This window comes from Pseudonaja textilis, chromosome 5, assembly GCF_049901715.1.
Source record: "Pseudonaja textilis isolate UNSWEBS1 chromosome 5, rPseTex1.2, whole genome shotgun sequence".
NCBI classification, from domain to species: Eukaryota; Metazoa; Chordata; class Lepidosauria; order Squamata; family Elapidae; genus Pseudonaja; species Pseudonaja textilis.
Window position 1 is genome coordinate 31,106,458 of NC_141994.1, and position 24,584 is coordinate 31,131,041.

The window sequence follows — 24,584 nt, forward strand, 5'->3', positions numbered from 1 at the left end:
CTGGTTTTTTTTTAATAATTTGCTACAAAAATAATGATTGAATTGCCTGTACTATTGCTTAATAATGATAGGGCATTTTTAAAATTGAGTGATTATCTTATCTGCAAAATAGTTCTAGTTATTAATTTATGATCAAACACATTCTTTGTTTTGTTTGAGAACTGAAGTGTCAATTCTGCTCACAATTACTAGAAATAGTAATTCTGCAGAAAATATGTAGATATTGAAAACCTTTTGACAAAATATCAAGACCATGGGATATAATCCAAAATATCAAGTTTTAAACGATTTCTCAGTATTTTTTGAAAGATTAATCTCAGAGCAAAGTACAAAAAAGCAAGGACATTTTCACTTTCTGCTCTCTTCTGCATTTTTCATTACATATTCTGTCTGTAAAAAGTATAATAGAAAAGAAAACACTAAGAAGACACATTTTAGAAATATTTTTCAAAAATGCATAGGAAAGAAAAAAACCTTGAAACAAATTGTCAAAATGTCAGACTCTGACAAACGTATTCTGTTTTTTAAATCTTTTTTTAACCTTTCTGAATTTCAGAAACTGGGCCGCAAAACAGTCATAACTGTTTTCTATAGACAAGAACAGGATAAGCCTGAGAGGGATGACATACCTAAGAGGGATGTGAATCCTGTCATAATTTACATTGCTTTACTGCTCCCTTTTGTTTCTTACTATCAAAATGCTTTTTAAAGGCTAATATTGTTCATAGTCAAAATGGATGAGAAGATGAGCTCATGCAGACTTCTTAATCTGAGTTATCTGAGGAAGTAGTGATAAAATAGAAACATAGGACTCCATGGAAGTTCATGGAGAATAATGTAAATCTTTTGCTGCCTTCTGAAGAGTCACTTCCTTTTCTATCTGTTTCCTTCTAATATCTTCACAGATGTTATTTTCCAAAATGCTTTTTGTATTAAGTCAGAAATATATTCATCAATGAGTGGAGATCAATGAGACTTTGAGGTATTATATACCAAGCTTTAATAGACCCAGAATGGTTTTTGAACTCTTTGAATTAGTGGGCTAGAATTGCTTAGAGCGCAATTCCACCAACTTGAATATGTTGGACTCCAGTTCACATCTGTGGTGTGTATAGGATTATGGGGGCTGACATCCACCTTATCTGAAGAACATCAAACTGAAGAAAAAACAAATCCAAGAATAGTTTAAATTTTAAAGCAGATGATTGAAGAAAAATATTTAGTTGAATTAACCAGTCACCAAAGTAGATTCCTGTATTTCTGCCATTATAAAATACATATGCATGTTTCTGTACAGTTTGATTAAACATGCCCTGCAAGTAGATTTGGCATCATTTTGTAGCAGCTGTTGCAAGAATGTAAATGTTGGTAGCATCCACACAATATGTCCTTAGTTAAGAATGCAATGTATTGTATAAACTTACTAAGCCTATCACTATTGGGACAAGATTAGGGCAGTTTTGATCCAATTTGTACCAAGGCAGTTGCAAGTCAAATTAGCTTGACAGCTATGTTGTACAAAACTAAAATAAACCAGTCATCTGCAAGATAGTAAAACAATTCTGCCCAGTCATTTTTCCAAGAAATTAGAAACAGATATGACATGGCTGAAAATAAAGTTGTCAGAGTTCAGAAAAACCCAACCCCATTCAAAAACTCAGAGACATGCATTTTCTCAAAAGGTTTTTTTTATTAGAGTAGTTATACTGGCACATCTGGAAAAACCCGAATCTGAGAGTTCTGGGTTTTCCCTTAGTAATTCAAAAGTCCAAAACCAAACCCCTGCACCCATCAGTCCATCACATGGTTCAATCACCATCCACCCCAGCTAGAGACATCATTTCAACCACTCCTCCTCCAGGTGCAGGAATAACATGACCTTGACCGAAGAGAAGAATGCTGTTATGTCTAACTACTAACACACTACAGTTTCCTCATCCTACTTTCCCAGGCACAGGAATTTGGCAGCATGGAAGCTTCTGGTACTAATATGGCTTCCAAAGCTGACAGGCGTTCTCCCCCCCAAAGAAAAATCATGTCCTGGAAAATAAAATAAACAAAACACAATAAGGAATTAATGCATTGTCCAAGCAAACCACTTTAACCCCCTCTCCCTCCTCCAGGAGGACCTTGTTTGTCAGGAAAGTTATCATGAAATTGTTTAACTAGTCTATTGGCTTTGACAGCCCAACTTTTCACCCAAGTCACTTCTGACAAAGGGTACCGCTTCCAGTGAACCAAATATTGTAAGCGACCCCTCTGCAATCGAGAATCAAGATTTTTTTTTACTTCATAATGTGTTTCACCCTGTACTACCACAGGCTTGGGAGGAGCAGCAGATATAGGTCTTAAAGTAGAACCTCTAGCTGGCTTTAACAGACTGCTGTGGGAGACTGGATGTATTTTCCCTAGTATTCGAGGGAAGTTAAGCTGAACAGTAACAGGGTTAATTACTTTCACTATAGGAAAAGGGCCAAAGAATTTTGGTCCAAGTTTTTTACTAGATAATTTCAATCTTAAGCATTTAGTTGATAAATATACTTTGTCTCCCACAAAGTATGAGAGATCGGTGCTTGTCTGCTTGTTTTTTATATTCCTCAGCCGCTTCCACTAAGGCTTTCTTTGTATTGTCCCACCCTTTCTTTAACATGTCCATCCATTCCGCTAGGGACATGGAGAGGGATGGTTTTCTAGGTAACTCATGCATAGGAACAAACTCCATGCCAGTAGTTATTTGAAAAAGTGTCAACCCAGTACTACTGTGTACAGTGTTATTATATGCCACTTCTGCTAATGGTAACAAGTCCACCCAATTTTCCTGTTGATAATTTACATAGCATCTAATGTATTGTTCCACCATGGCGTTCGCACATTCTGAAGATCCATTGGAAAAAGCAGCGCTAAAACTCTGGGATGATCCAATGGACTTTAGGAACTCCCCCAGAACTTAGCAGTAAACTGGACTCTGTGATCTGAAATTATTTGCTGCGGAACTCCATGAAGTCTGTAAATATGTTTCATGAAAAGTTTGGCCAGCTTTTTCATCGAAGGCAGTCCATTGTAAGCAGTGAAATGGGCTTGCTTAGAGAATAAGTCAATGACAATACAAATCAATGTATTTCCACTGCTGTTTGGGAGTTCAATGATAAAGTCTATTGTGATTTCCTCCCACAGTTTTGTTGGTTCAGCTACAGGTTGGAGGAACCAAGGCAGCTTCCCTGGTCTGTTTTTCATGGTGGCACAAACCAAGCAGCTTCTTACATAATCCTCTACATTCTTTTCAACTTTGGCCACCAAAACTGTCTCCTCGCGAGATGGAGTGTTTTTAGAAACTCCGATTTAACACAATTAGTCTCATGCTGGCAGGCACATATAATTTACTTCCTTTCCAAGCCTTCCTGCAAAGTCAAATCTGCTTGGTTTTCTTTAAACCACGCATCATTTGACAACGCAGCTTTTAAATCTGCTGTCAACTTTTCTCTGGGGAGGTCGGAATGGTGCTTGGCTCACTCTGTAGTGGTTGCTTGGGCTGCCAGCTGGGCTTCAGAGATCATGGCATTCACTATTCCCTCTCATTGGCTGTCAAATTGGAGTTAAAGTGTAAGTTGAAGTTAAAGTGTTTAAAGTATTGAGCCCAGTGAATTTGTTTGGGGGAAAGCTTTTGAGGAGTCTTCAGAGACTTGAGGTTTTTGTGATCAGTCCATGCCTCGAAAGGCTTTGTAACTCCCTCCAGGAAATGCCTCCAAGATAGGATAGCACAGCAAAAGCCTCCTTCTTCCAAACTGCCCACCTATATTCCATGTCAGTCAACTTTTTTGACACATAAGCACAAGGCATCAGTTTGTTTTGAGAATTCTTTTGAAGTAGCACAGCCACTACAGCCACGTCATTGGCATTGGCTTGGACTACAAAAGGTTTATTTGGATCCGGATGTTGGAGGATAGGCTCTGCTGCAAAAAGGCACTTTAAAGTTTCAAAGGATTTTTGACAGTCCATTATCCAAGTGAGAGGTTGATTAGGTTTCAGTTTGGTCAGAGAAGGACTGGTTTTTAGTAACTCTGTTAAAGTGAGGGCAGCCTCAGCAAACAAAGGGATAAATTGTCTATAAAAATTTGCAAAACCCAGGAAGCTTTGAAGTGCTTACGTGTCTTTGGGGGTTGCCAATCTAGCACCCCCTTCACCTTTCCAGGGTCCATCTCAATCCCCTGATTTGACACTTGGTAGCCCAGGTAGTCCAAAGACTCCTTATGGAATTCCATTTTAACAGCTTTGCATATAGTTTGGCAGCTAAAAGTTTTTTCAATACTTGTCTGACTAGTTTGACATGCTCTTCCAGGATCTTGCTAAATATAAGAATGTCATTCAGCTAAACAAGGACCCCCTTATACAAATGTTTGTGTAGCACCTCATTGATTAGATGCATAAATACAGCAGGGGACCCTTGGATTCTAAAAGGCATGACTCAGAATTAGAAACTCCCCAGAGAGCAGTTAAATGCCATTTTCCACTCATCTCCCCTTTATGAGGACTCGGTAGTAGGTTTCTCTCAGATCTAGCTTGGTAAAGATTTTGCTTTTGGACAGGTGATTTACCAAGTCCTTCATTAGGGGAGGACTAATGCACACCCCATTCACCCCCTGGAAATCCATGCATAATCGACAACCCCCATCTTTCTTTTCTTTAAATAATAACAGGACTGCCAATGTAGATTTTGCTGGTTCAGTGAACTCTGGCTAAATTGGTATCAATGTATTTCCTCAACTCAGTCATTTCGGTAGGTGTCATAGAGTACATTTTTGGTTTGGGCAGCTTTGCCCCAGGTGCTAATTCAATGGCACAATCAGTGGCTCAATGAGGGGGGAGGATATTGCATTCCTCCTCACTAAATGCCTCGGCTAAGTGTCTATATTGTTTAGGAATCTAGGGTTCACCTGCAGGAGAGTCTGAAGAGATAGCTGATGTTTCTGGTTGTAGGCCCCTATTGGTTGGCAGTCTTTTATCAGGAGGGGCAGTGGGCCAATACCAATTAATGATTTTCCGGTATCCATCTTCCCATTTAATGGTAGGGGCCCATTTGTCAAGCCAAGCAAGTCCCAATATGACAGATTCTGACATTTTTGGAGCTACTATAAATCGTATAAGTTCATGATGCCTTCCCATTTCTAATCTGATCAGTTCTGTAATCTGGGTGGTTGGGACTCCTCCAATTAACGTTCCATCTACCTGTTCAAACTTGATTGCGCATTTTAGGGCTTTAGTTTTTATCCCTAATTGCTCAATGATTGGGAGCCCAATTAAACATCTGGAACATCCTGTATCTATTACTGCTTCTAATTCTCCAAGCTCCCTGGTACCAGGCACCACCAACTTCACTTTAATTGTAAAGGGGTGTGTGTGGCTGCACTCACCATTGGGTCCTCGTCATCATTAGCCTTTCCAGGAAGGGCTTCTTTGGCCAGAGGTTCCTTGCTCTTTCCCGTGGGGAGGGGAACCTCTACGGCTTATCTATGGCAGAGACTGGTCTCTGAAGGCCTCCGTGGAGCCCTTCCACTTCTGGCTGTTGCAGCTGGGTACAGTTGCAGAACTGGTGCAGGTGCCAGCAATTTGGAAGGTTGATAACCAGCTTGACCACAATAGTAGCACTAGATAACTCCTGCAGGTTGGGTAGGAGCAGTTCAGCAGGTTTAGTCAGAGGACATCGGGCCAACGTTCTCCTTGGGGGCCTCTCAGATGAAGGTTTGCGATGTGGGTGATTTTATCTATCTATCTTGGGGGGGGCAATTGGAGGTTGCAGCATTCCAAATGCTGGATGCATCTGCTGTCTCCCCCTGCTGCTTGTCTCTGTCATGCTGAGCCGATTCTCCAGTCATCTCTAGCTGAGTGGAAAGATGCTGATGCCATACTGGTTCCACTGCCAGGTCCTGGATCAAGAAAAGTGAATGTGAGGTGCAATAAGCTCCATCTCAGTTGGGGAGGTTGGGACTGTGAGACTTAACTTCCCACTTCAAGTTGCTCAAAATGCTCCAGAAGCCCTGTCAATGATTGGCTTCGAGACAGAGACAATGAGTTTCAGTCTTGGGAGTTGTTGGACCCCAAACTCCCACATCTCTGCATTCTGGCTCGTGGGCTGACTTCACTGGGTTGGAGTTGGAACAATAGTCAGACAGCCTTTCCTCTGGTCCCATCTCTGGAATTGGATCAGTCTGGCAACTTTCCCAGGAATCTGTTTCCTTGGATTGAGTGTCCAGCCGTCGTCTCTCCTCTACAGCTTCAAAGGCTCGCACCACGTCTTCAGAAGGAGAATACCATGTCTCTGTAAGTTCTCCGGTATCCATTCCCACGGCTCCTTCTGTGATCTCCACTTTCTCCTCCATCTTTGCTGGGGCTCGGCACCCTGGACTATTAAAAGATTTGGGTTAATGTCAGGGCTCCAGAAAAACCCAACTCCAATCAAAAACACAGAGACAGGCATTTTCTCAAAAGTTCCTTTTATTAGAGTAGATATACTGGCACATCTGGGAAAACCCAAATCTGAGAATTCAGGTTTTTTCTTAGTAATTCAAAAGTCCAAAATCAAACTCCTGCACCCATCAGTCCATCACATGGTCCAATCACCGACCAGACCAGCTAGAGACATCCCTTCAACCACACCTCCTCCAGGTGCATGAATAACATGACCTTGACCAACGAAAACAATGCTATTATGTCTAACTACTAACACACTACAATTTCCTCATCCTACTTTCCCAGGCACAGGAATTTGGCAGCATGGAATCTTCTGGTACTAATATGGCTTCCAACACTGACAACAGTGGGCTGTGTTACAATATTCACTGCCAAAGCTTGGCAACATAAAACATATCATTCAAATATTATGCTCAGCTCATATTCACTATGGCCTTGCCTTGCCAGTCAGAAAGAAGCCATTGACTTATTTCCATTTCCTTGCTGATGCAAGATCAAGGGATACAGGAAGAACTGCAGATGTGCAAGGACTCTGAGTTCCTTCAAATAATAGTTATTGGCCTAGTTACTATAACTCGTGATTTCCAGAACCATAAGAAAGGAACTCTGATTTGGTTAAGCCAATTATGAATCTAGTCATCATGGTAATAATAATCTTCCATGATTATTTTCTAGCTATTTATCCATTAGTTCTTAAAAGGAAAAGTTCTAGCTTCAATTAAATATTAATATTTAAAATCCTCATTATCAATTTTCTAGCTTTTTATACTGTATGTCCACCAGACATAATAAAATAGAAATGTTCCTTTAGATTTTAACAAACTTTCAACCTTTTGGTCCACATATTTTCCTGTTGCTGCATTTATTCATTATATCAAAAAAAAAAAAAAGCTTTTATCTTACCATACAGTTTTAAACTTGTTAATTTTCTATGTCCAGTCTAACAGAAACATTCATTTTAGCTATATTTGCCATTTCCCACATAACTCGGTTTCAAATGTAGTTTTATCATGTTCAAAACCAGAAATACTTTGATCAAATTTAAATGTTTCTTAGGATTGTATATATGTAAATCATTGACATTTATATCATAAAATCCTCTGTATCTGAACATATGTGAATCCATTTTTTTTCAACTTTTTTTATATGTTTCACCAAGTATGATAAAATATTCTTCATGTTGTTCACATTTCCAACATGCATTTGAAATGCCTTTATACCTTCCAGATCTTATATTTCAGTTTTCACACACAAGAAAGCAAATGCATTCACTATTAGGGATGTATGCTTTCTTATTTAGAGTCATGGAGATTTTGTATTAAATCCCAAACTACCTTCAGACCGTTACAGAATCTTGAAGATTTCCCGCCTTAGAGCTGGAGAATTTCATAACAGGTTCTCCTTATTTCTATTAACAAACTGTTATGTTACATCCACATGAAATGATTTAGAATGACAGAAGAATAGCACTGAGCTTATGTTAGAAAAGATACCATATCATCTTGTAAGCCACTAGTAAATTCATCCAGATTTTTTTTTAAAAAATCCATTTATTTGTTTTGGGATTTAGAGTAGGAGATACCCATATCATTGTTCTCTCAGTCACTAAAATTGAACTGATACTGTCAAGTTAATTCTATAGTTATTTCTCAGTTAAATTATAAACAAAGAGAAAATAATGTCAGTTTGTTCACTTACAAGAAGCTTACAACAGCTGTGTTCCATATGCAAAGTGCCATACTATATGGGTATATTACATTGTAAAATAATACAAAAGGAATTGAAAGTAAATGTGTTATTTCTAAGTAGGTTGATCCCTAACTCCTTCAAACCTAAACAAGAATGCTATTTCCATCTAGGTAATGTAATGGAAGAAAAGAAAAGACATACAGTATATCACAGAAGTGAGTACACCCCCACACATTTTTGGAGTAGTACCATAAAATTATATATCAATGGAAATTTAGTCAAGAATGTAATGCAACAAAATTTGTTTAATTATCTGTATTCTATGAAAAGTTATAGCCAAATAACCAGAAAAAGGAAGCACAACTTGTTTAGGTTGATATGAGGTAGCTTTCCTTCATCTGATTGTACCAATGAGCATGAGTGTTTAGAGAGCCAATCAGGTGTCATCTTGTTTTGGCAATGAGCCAATCAGATCACAGTTATTGATGTCATGTATTGAAGCTGAGAGGAGGACATTTGTCAAGTGTGTTATGTGCAGCTTTGCTCCGCATTAGGAAGGCTTCTCATTGAGTCCAATGCATCAAGAAAGACACCAAGCCGGTTCAGTCTTGGATGAGCAGCCCCAAGCACGCGCTCAGGGAAGCCCTTTTATTGAACACAAAACGTCACAAAAGAGAGTTCAGCCTACTTTACATGTTAAAAGGGTTGGGGGTCTCAGTGGATATATTGTAGCACCCAATCACAGTGCTTAAGGGATACAAAATAACCAATCCGCCCCTGCAGTCCAGCCAGTAGCCCAAGGGTGGGCAGCATCCTTTTGTTCCTGATATCTGCTTTCAGCCTACGTGAGGCCTTGCAGGTATCGAAGACTCCTTTGCCTACGTGAGGCTTGGCATATATCAAAACTCCTTTGCCTACGTGAGGCTTGGCATATATCAAAACTCCTTTGCCTACGTGAGGCTTTGGCATATGCCCAGGCTGTTAGATGTGGATTCGCTGCTGCATCTCCTCTGTTTTAGTTTTACGCAGAGGGATTTCTTCTGGTTCTTCGCTATAGTCCATACAGAAGCCCGTGCGCATGTTCTCATCGGGGTCCTCTGAGGGTATAGCTTTGTACAGAGATTCTTTTTCCCAGAGGGCATTGACCTGTGCAATGGCGCGTTTTTCTGCTAGCAGTGACAGACTATTAGAGATGGTGCGAACAAAGATTGGTAATATACATGGAAGAATAACACACCCAGCAGCAATAATACCTATGAGCGCTATTATAGCTTGTAATCCTGGCAGTTTTGGGAGCCAGGAGCCAAAGATATTTTTGAGGTCCATACCTCGCCATACTTGATCCGGATTGTAGGTTAATTGTCGCATCTCAGTGGTTAACTGTGCTACAACTTTGCCAACCTTGTCAATTTGAAGACAGCAATTTGTGAGATTAAACCTTCCACATACCCCCCCTTCCTTGGCTAATAAATAATCCAAAGCCAAGCGATTTTGATAGACAGCTGTGCGTAATTTGTCTGTAGCAGTTGCAAGAGTGTTTAGAGCCTTATCTATTCGTTGACCTGCTAAATCTAAGACAGCTTGCAAGCGAATGATTCTATTAAGCATATATATGAGGGTCCTGTACCCATAAGACCCGTCTTGGGCCCAAGTGGCCATGCCATAGGTGCAGACGATTCTCTGTGAGGTCCAGGTGTCCCCTGTGTATTCTGATTGGCAGGGGAAGCCTGCAAAAGCATTGTCGGCTTCCCTTTTTTTGCGAGACAACATGTCATAAACAGGGATGCCTAGTTCCTGCTTCACTGAGATTGGAAGGAGGAAGAAGGAAGGTCTTATCCATCCCAATACACATGACCCTTGCCAATCTGCTGGGAGGGATGGGTAGGCTAGGTTACCGCAGATCCAATACATGTCATTGGGTGCAGTCCAGTTCTGGGAGGATGAAGTGTCCCTGAGATAAGGGAGGAGGGTTGTGTTGAATTTTGTGGGTGTGGTAGTAGCATTATCAGGTGCTGTCCAATTCTGGTAGGAGATGTCCCACGTACCTAAACAAAGGAGATGTCCTACCGGAATGGACCCGTTTCGGGAGAAGCAGTTTCTACCGATTAGATTGGTAGTAATTGTCCAGATAAGGGGGTCAGGGGCAGTTCTGGCTGTTATGTTTCCTATAGAAGACATGTTGTTGAACAGTGATGGCGAGGCTTCTAAGGCTTGCCATGGCCACTGTTCTCCTGTGGTGGTTCCCCCGCAGACAAAGCAATTGGTTATTGCAAGTTGTTTTGCAATTTTTTCTGCCATGTCCATGAATAGGTTTTTTGCTATTATGCTGGTATCAGGGGCTTTATTTTTTTCTGCCATGTCCATGAATAGGTTTTTTGCTATTATGCTGGTATCAGGGGCTTTATCTAACTTTCTTAAATTATTATACACCGACCAGCCTAATGATGTTTCCTTACCCTCATATATCACTTCTGTTTTTATAGTAATGTAGGTGTTTGGATCTGCTCCTATGCCATCGATCCCTATACCATAGGTATCCATGGCGGAGTGTTGTCTGGAGATAGTGATCTCTACCCTGTTGTCCTTGGTAGACCCTGATACTCGTTTAAAATGTGACAGATGATTGCAACCTGAGTACCCTCCCCCAGTGTAATCACAGACACAAGACCAACCCGAGCATTCAATGGAGCCCCCGCAAGGGATCCAATGATTAGGGTTTCCTACAGCCCAATTGATGGGCGTGGGACACAAATACTTATGATCATGAGCATATTTGGTTTTCCAATCATCTGACCCACAAGGATATCCCCCTGGTTTGGAACAAGCAATGCAAACATCAAAAGTTAAGACAATTGGGTCAGTACCATCCTTAAGCACAGTGGTGTGATTTAGGTAGTAAAGTTTTCCCTCCCCTTCAGGATCGGCTCTGCCAGAGGCTTTTGGAAGTCCGGCCCACAAAGTAACATTGAGGCGAACAGCCGCCTTGGGGTCATAGCAAACAGTTTTTGAGTTCATTTTGCATAACTGATACATAGTCCCGTTATTCTGGCAAGTTTTCCCAGTAGAAAGGCATCTCTGTGGTTGCTGGGTATGGTAAATGAGAGTCAGTCGAGTGAAGCCTGCTTGTGTGGTTTTGGTCAAGCAGGGGGTGCAGTCATCTGGTTTGGTGGGTTTTTGTGATCTTTTAATCCTATGCAGCAAAGGGGGGTTCTGAATATGAGTGTCAGGCTGATTCACAAATTGTCTGTGATGATGATGAGATGAGCGAGGTCTGAGGATTGTCCAGGAGCTGTAGGTGTTGCGCGTAGAATCATGGAGGCGCCCGACCTGAACAATAGTAGGTGGTTGCAGTAGGATGGGATATGAGGAGTGTAGCTCGAGGGGTTGTTCAAAGGTGTTGACCCGGAAAGAGGCGTTGCTGGAGATGTAGGACCATGGCTGAGGAAGCGTTGACCATCTGAGATAAGGAGGAAAAATGTCCCAGGATGCAGTGCAGGTCAGCAGGAGGGGGTTGTCTGGCATGAAGTATGTTACTCTGGATGGAATGGAAACTTTGGAGGCGTGTGCAGCAAGGAGGAAGAGGAGGAGGAGGAGGACCAGCGAAGCAGCAGGGCAGATCATGTTGATATGTCTGCAGCTGGTGGTTTTGCTACCTTGGGGTGGTATGGACTGACGTGCCGTCCAGGAACCCACAGGACACGATCTGGAAGCTGGATAGCTGCGTAGCCACGACCCCAGGTGAGGAGATCAGCAGGACCCTTCCAAGCAGGGTCTGGCAGTTGGCGGTAGTACACCTGTGGTTTGGGAGAATCAGGAGAGGGGGGGGAGGAAAAGTGTCACTCCGCTGCTGTTGTAGCAGGGGTGCCAGAGAGATTGAGGAAATTAAGTGTATAAAGGCAAAGATTGAGGGTGTTTTGCATCGCCGGGAGGCCAAGGGGTTTTTTCCCTTTGGCCAGATGTCGTTCTAGTGCTGTCTTTAAAGTTAAATTGGCTCTCTCTGCCAGGGCTTGTCCCTGGCTGTTGTAAGGGATCCCAAATTTGTGGGTGACCTGCCACTTAGAGCAAAATTCTGACATAGCCACACTAGTGTATGCAGGACCATTGTCTGTTTTTATTTCGTTTGGGCGTCCCAACGATGCAAAGGTGCGAATGCAGTGGTTAATGACATGTTTAGAGGCTTCTCCTCTCTGCGGGGTTGCCATTATGAACCCTGAATAAGTATCAATTGTGACATGCAGGTACTTCCAGGGGGCAAATGGAGGAAACTGAGTAACGTCCATTTGCCATATTTCACAGGCTTTCAACCCGCGGGATTTACTCCTAAGGGGATGGAATTGGCTTGCTGACTGCAGGTGGGGCATTGCTGTCTGATGGCTGAGGCTTCTGCCATGGTAAGGTTAAAATGTTTCATGAGGGCTTTGGCATTTTGATGAAAGTAAGAATGGCTTTCCCAGGGAGTTAGGGTGTGCGTGGTCATAATACCTGCAGCTGCTTGATCGGCCACGTCATTGCCTTCCTGGAGAATTCCTGGGAAAGGCTGGTGGCTGCGAATGTGGCCTACAAAGAGAGGGTGTTGACGTTGTGCAACAAGCTGTTGCAGTGTAACAAAAAGAGAGAGAAGGTTCTTGTCAATAGCAGGAGAGAGGTAAGAGTCTGTGGATGGTAGAGACTATTTGGGTAACATACAGGCTGTCCAAGATCAAGTTGAGGGGTTCGCTGAAATTTTGGAGGACTAGTATGGTTGCAGCAAGCTCAGCCCTTTGTGGTGAAGTCTGCACAGGGGTGGTTTTGGTGTGCCATGCTCCATTCTTTTGCCAAGCACATGCCCCTCGTTCCCTGCTGCCATCAGCAAATATAGTCAGGGCACTGACCAAAGGTTGTTTGCTGATGGGAGAGGAGAAGGAGATGGGTATGGTTCTAATGATCTGAAAACGTGGGTCAGCGGGTGGGTGGCAGGAGACTAGCCCAGGCCAGTCGGATAAGGCCAACTGAAGCTCCTGGGAGTTTTGGAATAGAGGTTCCCAAATTTGCAGCGAGAAGGGGATAAAAAGTGTGGAGACATCTATCCCCATGAGTGCTTTTGTGCGGCTCCTGCCCTTTATGATTAATTGAGCCAATTGAGCTGGTTTGGAAGTGATGGAGCATCGGGTGTGTGGGAGAGATGGATCCACTCTAAGATGTGGAGCTTTTGGTCCTTTTGGGTCACTGCCGCAGTCAAGAGCCTTGGGGTGGCTAGAATGACCATATCTAGAGGAGTATTGGCAGCGGCCCTATCCACCCATATTCTACGTATGTTCTCTTCTATATGGGTCAGCGCTTGAAGCTGAGGTTGCTGCAAGGATATTTTGTCAGCGGGCCCTTTTCCCCAAGTAAGGGCTTCGAATAGTGGAGAGAGAGTGTCAGTGGTTAGTGACAGGAAAGGTCGGGCCCAATTAATGGTGCCCAGATATTGTTGAAGCTGAACCAGGGTAGGTTGAGGAGGCAGAGAGAGTGAGGGGAGTGAAGGATAGGCAGTAGTTGAGAGCATTTTATAGCCTAGATATGCATAGGGAGTCAGCACTTGCACCTTTTCAGGTGCTATGTGCAAGCCTCCCTTTGCAAGGATGGCTTTCAGGAAAGAGAACAAAGCAAACACTGTACCTGGGGGTCCAGGAGCAGCAACAAGGATGTCATCCATGTAATGATACACCAGAAATTGTGGATAGGCAGAACGATAGGGTAACAGGACCTTATTTACATAGTGCTGACACATGGTGGGGCTGTTGAGCATGCCCTGAGGTAGGACTTTCCATTGAAAGCGAGAGGAGGGAGAGGAGTTATTCAAGCGAGGCAGAGTAAAGGCGAACAAGGCGCGGTCAAGTTCATGCAGTGGGATAGAGAAAAAACAATCCTTTAAGTCAACAACCATGAGATCAAATTTTTCAGGGATGATATTGGGATTTGGCAGACCACATTGTAATGCCCCCATTGGTTTTATAATCAAGTTCACGGCCCTCAAATCTTGTAGGAGCCTATATTTGCCTGATTTTTTCTTTACAACAAAAATGGGGGTGTTGTATGGGCTGACAGATGGTTCAACATGCCCTTTGACAATTTGGTCCTGGACAAGTGATTGCAAGGCTTCTAATTTGTCTATAGTGAGGGGCCACTGATCCACCCAAACAGGCTCTGTGGTTTTTAGTTGCAGCCGCAGTGGGGTTTCAGTGGAGGATGCCATTAATCTATGATGAGTTTTGCATTAAGTTGAGACATGAGATCACGGCCCCACAGGTTAGTGTGTAGTGGAAGCACCAAGGGTTGGAGGTAGGCAGTGCGAGAGATGTCAGATGAACTCACCGGTAGCCAGTGTTTGCTACGGTGGGCGTGCTGAACTCCTCCCACTCCCGAACGGCCGGGCAGTTTCAGGGGCCAATCGTCTGGCCACTCAGCTGTTCGGATGACACTAACGTCAGCTCCAGTATCTAAGAGACCCGAAAAGACCTTATCATTGATTGTGAATTGTAATACAGGCCTGGCTCGTTCCATAGATTGATGGACAGTGAATGCCCAGGCATCTTCAGTTTTAACAGGTACTGGAACAGCAGTTGCCACTAGTTCTCCCTTGCTAAGTTTTGTGGGAGTATTTCCAATTACTGCTATGGCAACTGAGGAAAAGTCATCGGAATCTCTCAGAAATGGAGATGCAATAATTCCTTTTGCCATGAGGTCCCGGATGGGATAAATTATGAGGGGCGTCATGGCAGGAGGAATGGTTTTCAGACACGTGGGGAGAAAGTACACAGTACCTGGGATGTCAATTTCCATATCTTCAGAAGCAATTAATTGGAAAGATATGGTGTCAGCCTTTGGAGTGGGGCTGGCTGACTGCCCCCCCTCTAGTTTTCCTGCAGTTGGGGGGTGGTGCTGCAACACTGGTTTGCCCAGTGGTACCCTTTTTTTTTTGCACCTTGGGTAAATTGTTTTTGGCTTGTTGTTGTTTTGTGGATTGTCCCTAGCCCTACATTGTGCTTTGAAGTGGCCTGGTTTCCCACAATTGAAGCAATTCCCAGCCGGCCTGTTTTGAGAATTTGCGTGCTGCAGGGCCATTGCCAGGTGTTTCATATTGTAGGAAACAGTCCCCATGATTCTGCAAGCCTTTAGATAGTCCGAGAGGGAACCCTCTCGGGCAGCCAGGGGCTGCAGAATCCTTTGCAATCCTCATTTGCATTCTCAAAGGCTAATTTCAACAGAAGCTCTCTGCAGGCCTCTCCATTTGAAATTTGCCTCTGGACAGCCTTTTGGAGAAAAAAGGAGCTGCTGTTGGTGTTAATGAGACCTCTGACATAAGGTGCTTGAACGCCATACATGGCCACAGCTTGTTTTAAATCTCTAATTAATTTCATGGATAAGGGTTCAAGCCTAGACACATTCCCAGCTCCATCCCCCACATATTCTATGGGGCAGAGGGACAGCTCCTCTAGGGTAAGAGAGCCCTCCTTGCACCCCTGTGCCATGGCTTGTGCAACTGCTCCCATGGGTGTCTGATCCCCCACAGGATTTAATTTAGGAGGAACCAAGGGTTCAGGAGCTGTGGGGGAAGAGGCTTCCAGTGGGAGAGCATCTTTGGTTTTGGTCTCAGCAGCATAGGGAGGGGGACCTCCTGCAAGGTGGGGGCTGCCAGTGTTAGTCAGCGCTGAGCTCTGAACTATCAAACATTCCATTACCACCCTCCAAGTGGTTAAAATCTTTGGCGGAGCCCTGGGAGTATCATGAAAAAAGTCACCCAAACGTTGCCATGTGGAGACTTTTAAGGACCCCTTTTCCGGATAAGCCGGACATTGCTTGTGGATGTATTTTAAAAGGGCTCTGAGGTCCTTTTTAGTTGGAGCCAGGAGCTTTTTGCCCTGACTCCTAAGAATCAAAATTGAGCTCTTCATTAATTCCCTTAATTCCTGCAGATGCACCATCTGCGCTTTAGAGAATTTCCCGCCCATACTCACCTGAAGGGAGGATTTCTCCTGGGGAAGGATCCGTGACTAGACGGCGTCCCTGGGTTGCAACTGGCTCGGCCGGCCGGGTGAGATGGGAGGTTGAAGGCGGGCGGGTCTGCTTCTTTTCAGCAGATCACGTCGGGGTCACCAGATGCAGCTTTGCTCCGCATTAGGAAGGCTTCTCATTGAGTCCAATGCATCAAGAAAGACACCAAGCCGGTTCAGTCTTGGATGAGCAGCCCCAAGCACGCGCTCAGGGAAGCCCTTTTATTGAACACAAAACGTCACAAAAGAGAGTTCAGCCTACTTTACATGTTAAAAGGGTTGGGGGTCTCAGTGGATATATTGTAGCACCCAATCACAGTGCTTAAGGGATACAAAATAACCAATCCGCGCCTGCAGTCCAGCCAGTAGCCCAAGGTGGGCAGCATCCTTTTGTTCCTGATATCTGCTTTCAGCCTACGTGAGGCCTTGCAGGTATCGAAGACTCCTTTGCCTACGTGAGGCTTGGCATATATCAAAACTCCTTTGCCTACGTGAGGCTTGGCATATATCAATACTCCTTTGTCTACGTGAGGCTTTGGCATATGCCCAGGCTGTTAGATGTGGATTCGCTGCTGCAGTTATGTGATCGCTATCAAGTTGGTTGGGATTTTTTGTGTTATTTCATTTAGTGAGCTTGCAAAACATACTAAAATTTAAATAATGGTGCAAAGAGTTGACTTGGTCACCCAGAAAGCGATGTAAAATAGTATTATTAAGTAAACAAGGTGACAGCTATAAAGAAATTAGAGGAAAAATAGGTGGGAACTTAACCAAAGGTGGCATTTCTAAGTTTTTGAAGAGGTATAAGAAGACTCAGTCTCTACAAAACCACTCTGGTAAAGGCAGGAAAAGGTGCACAACAGCAAGTGATGATAGAAGAATTAAGAGGCTGTGCCTATGGGACAGAAGAAAATCATCTGGGTGTAGCCAAGATGCAATTGCACAATGCAATGTGAAGTTCGGCAAGAACTGTTTGGTGCAGACTGCAGGAATTTGGCCTAAAATTTAGAATTCCATGAAAAAAGCCACTTTTATCTCTCAAATAAAAGTTGAAAAGAATAAACTGGGTAAATCCCATGTTACCTGGTCAGAGGAGCAATGGGACTGTGTTATCTGGAGTGATGAAACCAAGATCTTTCTGTTTGGTAGTGATGCATAAAAATACACTTTTCCCAAAAGGTTTCCACAATTTTGGCCACTACTGTATGCTCATTACTTTACACTGTAGCCAAGTGTCTTAAATATCTACAAAATGTGAGGGGGTATACTCACTTCTGTGATATACGGTAAATGTCAAGAGACTAAAAGCAATTCAGTTGACCCCTTTTCTTGATGTACAACTTAAAATCAAGTAAGCTGAAACAAAAAATATCTTATTTATTAATCTTTGTGAAAACTTTTAATGTAAGTGGAACATGAATAAAGCTATTTGAGTATTAGTATTTAAGATCTATTTTCAATAGTTCACTGTGTGGTGATATCAATTTCTACCTCTCAATCTGTTCCCAGAAGCCTTCAAATCTATACTGAGTTTTGCCGGATGAAACAGCAATATATTCTTCCTAGCTGCTGCCACCAAGTGCTTGTAAGCAAAGGTGCTGACTTCATATTATAAACATAAAAGGTCTGTCTCTGTAAAGATTTGAATGCACTGCAGTCAAATATTTAAGAATTTTACTCAGGGGTGGGATTCTACTGGTTTGAACCAGGTTGGGCGAACTGGATGTTAAAGTTACATCTGGTTCACTGAACCGGTATTTCAACCAAACGACTGGCCCTGCCCACCCTGCCCCACCCCTCCCCTCCCAGGAGTCTCCACACAATGCAGATAAGTGCAGGGTCCATGTGGAGGCTTTGGGAGGGCAAAAAATAGCCCTCCCGTAAGTACCAGAAGTTGCAAAGCGGGCCTGTTGCCAGCTTCCAGTGAGCCTCCAGAGTGCAGGGGAGGCAATTTTCACCTTCCCAGAGGCCTGGGGAAAGCCTCTGGACCCTTGGGAGGGCAGAACAGCCTCCCCTGGGCTCTGGAAATTCACCGGAAGCCAGAAACAGGAAGTTCTGGTAGGCCATGGCCACGCTCACCCAGCAAACCAGTTGCTGGGATTTTTGAATCCCATTCCTGATTTTACTTGGTACTTAATGCACTTCCCTGCTTGGAGTTTGGTTTTGCCTGTTAAGATTTGCATCAGGATCTGTCATTAAAACGTTGAGTACAACTAGTCTTTTGGTTGGGCTCTTGGCTCAGGCTGTTTGTTGCTATTGTTGTTAACTGTATTGTGGCAAGCAGGAATAGCCAAGAATTTTGTCTATTGTGGCTTGTCTGCAGAATTTTTCATCATATTGCCCTTCCTAGGCCTTAATGGTGGTCAAAGAGTCCTTGACTTGGATCTGCACAAAGGCAGCCATAAGGCCTGAAGCCATTGCAACAAAGAGCTCTTTTTCAGGCCTTTCTCTAACACATGTACACACACAGAGAGAGAGAAAAAGATACTTTTGGTGCTTTTTCTTGCTAGTCCATATGTCTGTGGGACAAATGTCAAAGCGAGTCAGCTATTTTAAAAAGCATTTAGAGGTTTGAAGCCGTGGTGAATAACAATACATGCATAACAATATCACTTATACGCAACAGATTGTGCACTTGTTTCTTTATGATCAAAATACTTAATTGCAGTGTTTATATGAGGATATCTCACATATTTGTCATTATTCTTATTGTGATTTGTTGTGGTCCTGTCATTGCATGGATTTTTGACATGAAAAACACTGCCCCCTTCCAAATTGAAATACCACAACACACTATCTAAACTCTTCATGAACATATTACTCCAGGCAGTCTTGGACTTGGATCTATCTTTCCCCTGAGCATTCTTCAAGCAGTTGTAGCTCTGGTCATAATTTGTAACATCAAAAGTAATTCAATATACAAACAGGAAAATGTTTACTGCGCTCACTTAAAAACACTTTCTCTCATTCAACCAGCAAGAATGTGATTATAGCCTGTTGTAGCAGTTCTCATTTTTATCTGTTAAATAGACTATGTAATGTTGTGAGCTCTTCAGTAGTAGGAAAATTTTCTTGACTAATGCTGACAATAATGTCACTGTGTATTTCCCCTTTGAAAGGTTCTTTTATCTACATTTCTGAGCCCCCTTTCCAATGGATAAGCATGCTTGACTAGGAAGGGACAGCCTGGTCTTCACATAGCTAGGTCCTAATGAGGTGTGCACAGCATTTGGCTTTAGATGTTCAATCTCTTTCTCTTTAACTTCAAAGCAATTCCTTTAACATTTGATGGGAGGTATGTAGTGAGAGTTTTAGTGCATAAAATGTTCCTCCTCTTTCATACATGCAGCGCAGCAATCTTGAAATCCAGTTCTAAGTATGTTTACCATCAAGTAAATAATTGGAGTTCAACAGATCTTTTTCCTAGTCCTATGTCCCAAGGTGCTTTTTCAAAAGGCAATTGGACTTTCTTGTTTTTCTTTGAAGAGGTTTTCCTTTTCATCCAAGAAGTTTTTTCAGCTCTGACTGGATGATGGGGAATGAAAGTATTTATATTCCTTGCAGTTATCTGGTCATTTGCATTCTTTTAGAAAGTAGTTGAGGCCATTTGAAGGTTTATCTGTGTCCTCAGGATCACCTGAGTAGTACCTGCATCTAAAACAGAAGTGGAAATGATTCCTGTAGTCTGCAATTTTTCTGGAAATCCATTCATACTGTTGCAGTATTTGAAGGGTGTTCATCCTAAAGTGCATAGCTAAACATCGATGGAGATTAGCCATGCACTTTGGGATGAACACCCTTTGAATGATACAGGAGTATGAACGGATTAATGGATTTCCAGAAAAATTGCTACAGGACTACAGACTACAGGAACTATTTGTGCTTCAGTTTGAGATGCAGGCACTATTCCTATGACCCTGAGGACACAGATAAACCTCCAAGTGACCTCAGCGACTCACTAAAAGAATGTAAATGACCAGCTTTCTGCAAGGAATATAAATCCTTCCATTCCCCACCATCCAGTTAGAGCTGAAGATGCTTCTTGGATGAGAAGCAAAACCACTTCAAAAAAAAAAAAAAAAAAAGTCCAGTTGCCTCTTGAAAAAGCACTTTTGGAACAACCATGACATGGATGACTGAGAATCTCCATAGACATCCCTAGTCATATATACACTGCTCAAAAACATAAAGGGAACACAAAAATAAGACATCCTAGATCTGAATGAAATATTCTTATTAAAGATTTTGCTCATTACATAGCTGAATGTGCTGACAACAAAGTCACACAAAAATTATCAATGGAAATCAAATTTAGCAACCCATGGAGGTCTGGATTTGGAGTTACACTCAAAATTAAAATGGAAAAAAACACATTCGCCAGTGGCGAATTTGCCAATTTTGGTGTCCTCTGGCAAATGCCAAAGGTCCTGCATGGTGTTGGGCTGTAAGCACAACCCCCACCTGTGGACGTTGGGCCCTCATACCACCCTCATGGAGTCTGTTTCTGACCATTTGAGCAGCCACATGCACACTTGTGGCCCGCTGGAGGTCATTTTGCAGGGGTCTGGCAGTGCTCCTCCTGTCCCTCCTTGCACAAAGGCGGAGGTAGTGGTCCTGATGCTGGGTTGTTGCCCTCCTACAGCCTCCTCCATGTCTCCTGATGTACTGGCCTGTCTCCTGGTAGCACCTCCATGCTCTGGACACTACGCTGACAGACACAGCAAGCCTTCTTGCCACAGCTCTCATTGATGTGCCATCCTGGATGAGCTGCACTACCTGAGCCACTTGTGTGGGTTGTAGACTCCGTCTCATGCTACCACTAGAGTGACAGCACCACCAGTATTCAAAAGTGACCATCAGCCAGAAAGTATAGGAACTGAGAAGTGGTCTGTGGTCACCACCTGCAGAACCACTCCTTTATTGGGGATGTCTTGCCAACTGCCTATGCTTTCCACCTGTTTTCTATTCCATTTGCACAACAGCATGTGAAATTGATTGTTAATCAGTGTTGCTACCTAAGTGGACAGTTTGATTTCACAGAAGTGTGATTGACTTGGAGTTACATTGTGTTAAGTGTTCCTTTTATTTTTTTGAGCAGTGTACATAGGAGTAGTAACCACCATTGTACCCTTTTCCCCCATCTAGTCTGACCCTTGATTATGAGAAATATATTTCCAAAGATCCCATTTTGTTGTATAATCTTGCAGCAGCCATATTGAGAGCAGATGTGGTAAGAACAAATTAGAAACATCTACTTTCTAAAGATAGCTGCAGCAGCTAAGAATTAAAGGGAATCCCACACAGAGATGTTAATCCAGGGTCAAGCTTTATTTTGGGATGGAAGTAAGCTTGGTTGCCCTAGTATTTGTGTTGAGGATTAGATAGGCAGAATGCAATTGTGTTTATTCTTCTTGACCTAAGGACAACTTTCAGATATATTGTCTTCCTGAATCATTTATTTGAATTGGTTTTAGAAATTATAGTTTCAAAGAATTGTATTTGGCTTTTGAGTCCAAAACTTGTGACTTTAAATCAGTAAGCTATCATCACCCTTTTGGTGCATGACCCTCTTTCCTAATAAAACAATGTGAAAACCTTGATAACTTGCATATTTTGGATAACTATAAGCCAATCTGACAAAATTAGATGACAGTTTACATTCACCATTGCATTTCAGATTACAGAGATTACAATTTGAATCTGTATCAGGTCACGCAAACAGCATGTGAAAATGTAGGTGTCTATTGTTGCAAACAGCAATGTGAAAATGTAGGTGTCTACAGACAGGGCTTCAATTCCCTGTTTTCCCCTTCACATGAATAATACATAAAAGAACTAACTCCTGAATCATAAAAACAACAATACGTGTCTATACACACATATACATACAACCACTACCAGGTGCCAGTTTTTTCCTGCTGCACCAGCATTTGGGAAGTTGGGGGATTTCTTGTGAGCCAAAGTTATTTCAAGAATTGTTACCTCATATTGTGAGCCTTGAGATTCCCTGTACACCAGTTAAAATGTATATTAGTGCTACAACATGACCCCAGAACTGGTATATGAATAACTGTCTGCTCAGAGTTTTGTCACCTCGTAAGTTTTTTTTAAATTCTGCATGCAAGGCTGAAAGACTTGTTGCATGTATTTGAAAATAGTAATAGAAAACACAATAGGTTTGGGTGCTAGTGACCATTCATAGGGCTAGGAATTCTGAGTTGCAAAAATCTGGAAGTCCCCTAATTGGTATCAAAGAGATACAACTTCCTGCCCGCATTTAGCCATGATCTGTTTTTTGTAGACCAGATCCAATAACAGTAATCCAATGGCTACGCATAAGGTGTCACTTCCATTGATGATGTCTGGGGGCAGTTGTAAAGATCAGAACAGCTGAAACAGAAACATACAATAGAACAGCTAGCAGTGTCATCAGAAAAAGCAAGAGGAAGTAATGTGTCAGAGTAATTTAGTTTAGTAGTTAGATTATACGATAGCAAGTCAAAAGTTGCCGACTTCATGCTTTGGATGATAGCTGTGAAATATTTTGAAAAGTCTAAGAAATAAGTTGAAATAATAAACAGTACAGTTTCTATGTATTCATACATCCTCTGTAATTGTGTAGCCTGGGAGCATGAAGGTGACTGGAAATGAGATTGTGGAAAATGCTATATCTTTGTAATAGTTGAGTGCTTTTTTGTAATTTAAATATTAATTGAAAAAATAAGGCCAGAGGTTAGCTGACGCTTGGCTTCCTTCTCTTTCCCTGTCCATGGCTTTGATCATGCTACATCTTTCTTTGTGCCTCATTCTCCAGAGACCATCTCAGGGTCATGGCCTGTTTCCTAGTCAAGAGGTATAAACCTACTGGCTTAAATATTTGAGGCCCACAGTTTAGCAGGGGGGCCTTTTTGCTTAATGCTTTCCCCATTTCCCACATAACCCAGAGCAGACTAAACAAAACCAGTGTGAAATCTCATGACTTGATGCTGCTATGGTTATATTTTTAAGCTGTCATCCATTCATTTGTACTTGTGTTTATTCCCTGGATTTACAGCTTTTTTCAAGCCTTTTTTTTGGGGGGGGGGGTGAATGTTTGAAACCTTTTGAAAAAGAATTGCAGAAAGCAGTGGCCTATGATTAAAGCCTAGTTGTTTTTTTTTCTCGCCATGCTGCTCTTGTGCAGTAGTGTCACACATGGTAGCATTTAGCATCCCCTTCACAGCTGAAGTGTTTCAAACACTAATGAATGGAAGTTTGGTCACATAATGCAGACAAGCTGTACCTCTGGCTTTGCTGAGTGGTGTACTGCAGTGGCCTGGGAAAGGAAGAGAGTTATAAATTGTGTCAGCTAGCCACCCAGACAAAATGAAGCCATGTGGAAAATCAAATCTATTAAAGTATGAAGACTGTTATAAGCTGGTCATTCTTAAAAGGTCTCAGTTTGCTATATGGGTAAATGTTTACCTATTCACCCTAGATCTTTTTCACATGCTGTCTTACAAGATGATGTGCAGAATTTGATAAAAATCAACTTCTCCCTAACAGCCCCTTTTATCAACAGTGTTTATTGTCTCCAGTTTACCACCCATATCCTGAAAGGTACTGCACATTAATTGAATAAGGAGTGTAAAAAGAATTGCGTAGTGGAGCGAGGTCAGGAGATGGCCCTACGTATTTTAAAACCAAAGGGGGAGGGAGGGAGACTGGGGCTAAGAATGAAAGAGACAGTAAAACAGACCTCTGACAGTTTCTAGTTTTGTACGTTAACCTAAATTTTAGACATTGCCTCCCCAAACAGAGTTATGCTTACATGTGTTTTAAGCTTCAGGCAGAATGTTAGTGTGGTGTTTGGTTAAAAAATTCAGTAATAGCTGAACTGGAAGACTATTGTGCTGTCATGTGTGGTGTGATAGGTTGGGATATTAGAGGCCAAAGTTCAAATCCACACTTAGCTCTGAATCTTGTTGGGTGGCCTTGGGCAGTTTTTCATTTCCCAGAATAACCTGTTTCCCAGGACTCTTAGCTGAGTGGATAAATGAGATAAGCCCAGTAAAGTACTTTGTATGTTGAAAAGTCCTGAACATTTGATTATCAAAAGAACAATGCACATGAGATGCACATGCCTTTTCTTTAATCTGAAAACTGAAAGGTTTTTTTTATATATATATATTTTGCCATCTGCATTTCTCTATGAACTTGTTAGGCATATCTATATATTTGGAATCAAAAATATCTTTAAAAGGAACAATATGGAAATGGCATGACCTAAAGTTTACAATTGAAACAGCACCTCCAGTTGTAGAAATTAATTGTGAAAGATGTCCCTAAGTTTTGGTACTATGGAAAACAGCTTAAAACAGCCTAAAGTAGTTTTATAATGAGTTAAGAAGTTCATGATTTTGAAGTTCCTTTGAT

General features: G+C 42.2%; 1 protein-coding gene across 1 annotated transcript in view; it reads left to right on the forward strand.

Annotated features, from left to right (window-relative positions):
• The window catches only part of HMGA2 (high mobility group AT-hook 2), a 186,428-nt gene that overhangs the window by 157,550 nt on the left and 4,294 nt on the right, over nt 1-24,584 (forward strand). The gene's annotated exons all lie outside the window — the stretch shown is intronic.